Here is a 7,176-nt window from a genome sequence, read left to right on the forward strand (position 1 = left end):
AAGTCAGACATAAAAATTTCAGGCCCCTCCATCAACAGGATGACTTCCCCCCTAAGAGCTAGAGAGCTAGAGCAGGAACTCTTTTCTACAGAGATCATAAATACTAAGCTATCTCATCAATCATTCATCACCACATTGCCACTTTTCTTTGAAATAAATATACCTAATGATTTGCCTCTAAGGTACTATTTCTTAATCTTCATTCCCAATATGTGTTTATCTTACTTGGTTTCCTGCATCTCTCTTGAAAGGCTATCCTTGCTGGACTCTGGGAGAGCTATTCCCTGCCCTATACAGCCAGGATAGGGGAGTGAGTCCACTGGAGCTACAACGGTCAGTCCACTTGATTGTGAACTTTGACTCTACAGCAAAACAGTGTGTACAAAACAGCTTTCAAAGGGTTACAATGTGCAACTCATCATGCTAGAAAGGGATAAAATGTAGAAAAAGGCTTGAAGGCATGTAAAACCTCACAATTTTTTCTGTAGACATACTAACCACTCTAAGTCAGAAAATATTTAGTATTTTAAGATAGAAAGTAAGATCTATGAGGGCCGAGAGGCTGCAAACTGCTTACAGCTCTCAGATAAAAGAGTGCCTCATGAGAAGCCAAAGTCAAAGTCTCTTCCAAAGGCTCAGATGAGTACAATGCAGATACCAACTGAGTTCAGGGCAGAAACAGGATTGAAATGGCTCAGAAGCCCATCATACAGAGAGAAAGAAGGTTACTCAGCAAGAACAAGATTCCCAAGGAACCAGGTCATGCATAGGTAGCCCAGGGAAATAGCATGTGACAAATCATAGGTGTGGTGGTGGGAAATCAAGCAGGATGGGGCCTTGGGTCAATAAGAAAATCTGGGTTGAGCCTGTAGATGGAAGGTAAATACATCAGGAAGGCAGAAATCTTGCCTGGCAGGATAATCACCTCCACTGGGATTTCTGCCTGGATTCCCCCTCCCTCAGCTTCATCACACCAAGCAGAATTGGTATCTCCCCTGGCACCACCATATGCTTTGTACATTAAGTGCAAGTATTCATGTTGTATGTATGTTTATGTGCTTCCCCCTGGGCAGTTCTCAGACACAATGAAAGTTCAAACAACACTTGTGGAAGTAATTCCCCCAGTACAGAATCCAGCTTAGCATCATGTATTGCATTTAGTTATCATGTCTCTCGGGCTTTTTATGCTAGGATATTTCCATAGTCTTTATCTTTCAATGTTATTTATGTTTTTAAAGAATATAATATTTTAAAAGAAATTATTGCTCACTTTGGATTTGGTGTTTTCTCATGCTTGGATTCAGGTTGTATATTCTTGACTGGAACACTTCATAAGTGATGTTTTATTGTTCTCTGGGTGTTGCATCTTGAGGTACATCAGGCCCATCTGCCCCTTAATGGTGATGGTTAGCTTGTGAACACAGTCAAGATGTTCAATTCCCTACTGAATAATCACTGTCTTTTTCATTGTAATTAATAAGCAATCTGGGGAGACATTTTAAGACAACATAAATTTAACAAAAATTCCCCCTTTGGTTTAGTGCCCATTGATGGTGCTCATCTGAACCAACTTTTAATATGATGGTTGCAGAAAGGTGACCTGCCAGTTCCAGCATTCCCGCATTTTACCATCTGCATTTGGCATTTTACTATGAGCAAAGATCTGCTATCCTCTTTCATCAACGTATTTATCCTTCATCAATATATTAGAAAATGGATCATTGATTCCAACTTTTTCAGGAGTTTGTAATTCATTACTGTCCTTAATTATTTTAGTGCTCAGAGTATCATAGATTATGATATGGGAGCCCCAACAGCAGCTTCTGTGTCTTGTGACATGTCCCTTCATTTTTTGACTACTTCCTTACTTTCTAACTGTAAGATATTTTAGGTTCTTCTTGTAATCCACATTGTCCAAGTTCTGAAATTAACCATTTTTTTTGAGGAGCCTTGGTGGTTTTGTTTTTAATGGGTGATGGTATTACAGATCAAGGTCTGGGTGCTAAGTGTGCTCATTGTTGGGGTGTGTTTGCTTCTTGTTCCTAGTGGGTACATCTAAAAAATATATCCTCATGTATACACACACACACACACACACACACACACACACACATACACACGGATTTATGGCTTCCAGAACTGTAAGAGAATAAATGTGTATTTTTTTAAGCAACTAAATTTGTGGTTAAAGCAGTCATAGGAAACTAATACAATTGTCTTCTGCTTTCTTTGCATTGAGAAAAGACTTTCGGTGCCATCAGTTTTCTTCTTGTGCTCCATTCTTCAAATGTGCTTCACCTTTCATGACCAAAAGATAAAACTAAAATACAGAAGACAGATTATGTAAAAGTATTATATGAATGTTGAATTTCCTGAAGTTGGTAACCATATTGTGTTTATATGAGAGGATATCCTTGTTCTTTTTTTAAAACAAAAATATTTATTTATTTATTTATTTTATTTTAGAGAGAAGGAAAATGAGGGGAGGGGCAGAGGGAGAGGGAGAGAATCTCAAGCAGATTACTTGCTGAGCACAGCCTGACACAAGGCTTGATCTCATGACCCTGAGACCATGACCCAAGCAGAAACCAAGAGTCAGATACCAAACCAACCAAGCCACTCAGGTGCCCCAGGATATATTCTTATTCTTCAGAAATAATACAGAAATATTTAGAGGAAAAGGACTATGTAGATAACTATATATCTATATATCTATCTATCTCAGGGGCACAAGCCAGTAATAAAGCAAATGGAGTAAAATATTAGCAATAGGTGAATTTGAGTAAAAGATATACAGGTGTTCTCTGTACTATTCTTATTCTTGCCATTTTTCTGTGACTATGAAATTATTTCCAAATAAAGTTTTAAGAAATAGCATTGTTCACTGTCATTTTTAGAATTAGAAGATGTAGCAGAAATTATTGAACCAACAATAGACCTCTTTGAAATGGAAATAGTACCATGAAGAACTTTAAAAAGAGGCATTACTTCAGGCAGATTTTTGTTGACTCGTTTTCCAACTATCTCATCACGAAAATTTGCATACCCAACAGCAAACACATTAGGATCTTCACATTAGTCCTCCTTCTGAATTCAAACATGAATGAGTCACTATTAAGTAAACCCACCCTTTACAGAAATCCTTCAAAATAAAGGATAAAGGTAACAATATATTAAAGATTTAAAAAATTCTAGTAAAAACTTGACCTGAAGAATCATAACTCCAAACTATGGGCTGATATTTTATTGATATTTACAACACAGGATTAGCAACCAAAGAAAAATAAAATCCATGAATAATAAGGCTGAAGTAGACTCTAAAACAATTGCTAATTATTTCAGCCAGAGAACACACAAATTTTACATAATTAGAATTAGACATTTTATTTACTTAGAATCTTCTCTATTAACCTTGAACAGGAACTTTCTTCTCACAGGCTGGGTTCTCAAAGCAGAAACTTAAATGGGACTAAAGATGAGATGTGAATTAGGAGTGAGATGTGTATCACATTACCTGTGAAAGGTAGAGGAGGAAGCAGATTGGACAGAGAAGCCAGAGCACAAGCCTGATGAAGCCTTAGCCAGCCTGCTAAGGAGCTCCGAACTAACAATTGCCCTTCAGAGTTATCCTGCATTATGCAGGCCTAATTGGACACACCTTTACTCCTGCCTCGCTCAGTCACTGGTTGTGAGATACCCTTGGGAAGGACCCAACCTGAGGAGAGGTACTGTCTGCAGTGGAGGCAGAGCCTGAAAGAGCTGCCAGCTGGAGGCTGTTAGCTCATCACGCTTCCTAGAGCTGGGCAACAAATCTTTCCTTGAAGGGTGAACTTGATGGCGCATATCCATTTCTATCTACCACAGTTGACTCTTTGTCCCATTCACCTCCACTTCATATACATTCAGGGAGCAGCTCCTCTAGAATTTCTATAAACCTCTCTTCTTGAGGGAATCTTAGAAGAGGGACTAACCACACCCACTGTTGTAGCTGGTCTCGCGGCTACAAGTCACACATTGTCTCCCTCCCTCACTATCCATTCTAGCTTTCTTTTACCCTCCAGAGCCACCTCTCTGGTCTTGCTGGCTTACTAAGTGGTGTGACACAGACCCTAAGAACTCTCCATGATTCTAGGTTGTCCAAAATCTTTTGCCATTACAATTGGCAAAAGATGCCAAGAGGTACCTAAATGGATCACCCAAGATTCTACACATTTTTCCATGTCTCTTATTTCCCCCAATGATCAGTGTCAATTACCCCTGCCAAGACAGTGACTTTTTTTGCCTGCCAGTCTCTAGACACAAGGAACACAAATGCCCTGCAAGCACTCACAGCTTAGAATTCAATGAGATGCTTCCCCGGTTCCCTGGCTAAACTGCCCCATTACAAGAAATCAGGCTCTTATTCCTGCAAAACCCAAAGGTATAGGAATAAGAAGCATAAAGTTCTCCAATGAATCATGCGGAGTAATAGTAAGTGCAGTGCAGTCACTACTGCTTCTACTTCCTGATTCTAGAACCCAGTACCAAACAAAGGAACAGTTCCAAGTAAGGGTCTCAGCATTAGTCTCTGTTCTTGATTGGACATTCAAAGGCAGCAGTACCTAGATCAGTAAGTTTGAATCTAGGCTGTTGGGCTCACATGTAACCACCATCTCTGCTGCCATGACCACTTTGTTCATTTGCCTATTATTTTTTTAAATTTTATTTATTTTATTTATTCATGAGAGACACACAGAGAGAGAGACAGACAGACAGGCAGAGACACAGGCAGAGGGAGAAGCAGGCTCCATGCAGGGAGCCCGATGTGGGACTCAATCCTGGGTCTCCAGGATCAGGCCCTGGGCTGAAAGTGGCACTAAACCACTGAGCCACCCGGGCTGCCCTCATTTGCCTATTATGACAACACTAGGCTGCTCAATGATGAAGGCTGGCCGGCGTATACCGTCCAAATAATTTTGTATACTTCTCAGTCTAGTACTTCAATGATGGATGCTCTCTGGTGGGTAGCATGTGATACAAAAATCTTTATACTTCCTGGACACTCCTATATGTCCATCTATATTTCTCTAACCCGAAATCCTTGTCATCAAACTTACTATCTTTTCACTCCCAGCCAGACCGTTCTCCATGTCTATGAGTCCATATACTTTCTAATTCAGGCTATTTCTCTTTCCACAAATCGTAGGTGACTGGGATAAGGTGCACTATCTGAAGTCTTGCCCATTGGGAACAATTTCCCTTCACCCTGTCTTCTAAGCCTACCTCTGGGTGGACTTTAATGTAGTTGCTCTCTATTTTCAGCTTGAGCCCATATACAAACTAATTTTGATATACATATGTAAGCTTTTCCCTGCCCCTTCAGATGTTCTATTGAAATCCCCAACACGACCATAGGTGTGAATTGGAAACAAGGTGATAGTGCAACAGAGGTGGATACTTAGGGGCCCAGGCAATGTGCTCCCAGTTTGCTTATGCTTATTGATCCCAGTTGCACCACTTCTGTCTTATGAAGGATTGTTTTGTTATTCACATGGCCTTGTGACTGCATCATCTCACAGCTGGCTCTCTAATCAGCAGATTCTAGATCTGAAAACTGGCTTAGGTCTAGAAACTAGAAATGAGATTGTGACCTTTTGTAATCAATTAGGACAATAATCCATAATTTCTTCTTATATAGACCAAGGGGTAGTCTTACTGGCTTCCCATCTAGAAACACTGTGTGTTATTAATCATCTCAATTATAATAGCAACCCTCTAGTGTCTGGCAGTGAAGTGTCACCACCAGGTCTTTATTGTTTCAAGCTTCTGTCATCTCCACTTTTAGCAGCATGCCATATTCAGGAACAACCTCACCTACTGTCAGCTCTGGCCTATATAGGACAACTATCATTGAAATCCTTAGTGATGCAAGTGCCCCTCTCACTGGTGCACATTTATGGCCTTGGTAAACGGTGTGTCCTCCAGGCAATCTGTGGAACCCACTTATCCATTCTAGCATATCCAAATCCTGAAGCCTTTAGGCCATTTCTCCACTATCTCCTATAGCAATTCTGCATTTCAACGTTGTTTAATTGTAGGCTATGATTTTTTTTGATACTTCTAGAATTCATCCTAATCATAAATTTGCATCATCTCTTGTCAAAATGTCAAATTCTGTATCTTGGGAGAATGTTCACTAATCAGATCTTATCTTCTGGTCCCCAATCAAGCACTCTCAAGATCCAAGCTCACACACATGTATCTGGCTCCCACTAGAATATATTGGTTAGATTTTACAGTTCCTTTGGGGTATACTGTCTCTTCTCTGCTTCAGACCCATAGCCGTCATTGGATTATACTGAGAATTAGTCCTAGTTCTAGGAGTAGTTGACAGAATGGGAGGAGGGAGCAGATCCTGATATGGACACCCGTTGCCTTGTGAGGGAGAGGTCTCTTCATTGTCTTCTAACATGGCATTGTGCTGGCTTTTAATAGGAAGGTGTGGATCCCCAGAAGTGGCCCACACCAGTTGATTTAAGGAGTCTGAGAAATCAAAATATTTGGGAGTATCCACTTACTGTTTCCAGACTCCATGTCAGAATCTCTAGTTTTCCCAATCAGGGCTCTAACCTTGGCTTAACCATCTGCCTTGGATAGAAGGTTAATATTTTCTTCTAATGCAGCCACTCTATTAAGTTCTCAGACTTCCTCCTCTCTTTCTCCATTTTTCCTCTTTCTTTATCTAGTTTTTCTTTAAAAGCAGAATAGGTTCATTGGAAACAATTTGAAAAATGTAAAAAGTAGAATAACTTATCCATAATCTCACCACATGAAGAAAATAGTTGGTATGTTTTCTTGTAGACATTCTTCTATATGAATCTGGATTTATATATGTATAGTCCCAGCTTGAATCTAAACTGAGTACCCTTGTGCTGTAGGCCCTGGATACCAACAAAGAGATCTGAAGTAAAGAAAACTGACAGAACTCTTTGTAAGTACATATAAGACAGCATCAGCGCCTTCTAGGCACAGCAGGTGAGACTGAATTATGCAAATAGAGGCAATAGACAGCAACATTTGTGACACAAACAATCATGAGGCCTCATTTGCACTCATAGACTAGTGAAGCAAAGAGAAATTCAGGCCGCAAATGTTATAAAATAGGTATCATACACTATATACAGTTTTGTATCCTTC

General features: G+C 39.9%; 1 long non-coding RNA gene across 1 annotated transcript; it reads right to left on the reverse strand.

The window, feature by feature from the left end:
* Positions 1-3,358: 3,358 nt before the first annotated feature.
* On the reverse strand, positions 3,359-6,799 carry LOC112658641 (uncharacterized). Its single transcript, XR_003135849.3, has 2 exons — positions 4,331-6,799; positions 3,359-3,514 (listed from the first exon to the last, which is right to left on the reverse strand). It is a non-coding gene; the product is annotated as an uncharacterized LOC112658641 (long non-coding RNA).
* Positions 6,800-7,176: the final 377 nt, after the last annotated feature.

The sequence above is a fragment of the Canis lupus genome, chromosome 12 (assembly GCF_003254725.2).
Source record: "Canis lupus dingo isolate Sandy chromosome 12, ASM325472v2, whole genome shotgun sequence".
Taxonomy (NCBI): Eukaryota; Metazoa; Chordata; class Mammalia; order Carnivora; family Canidae; genus Canis; species Canis lupus.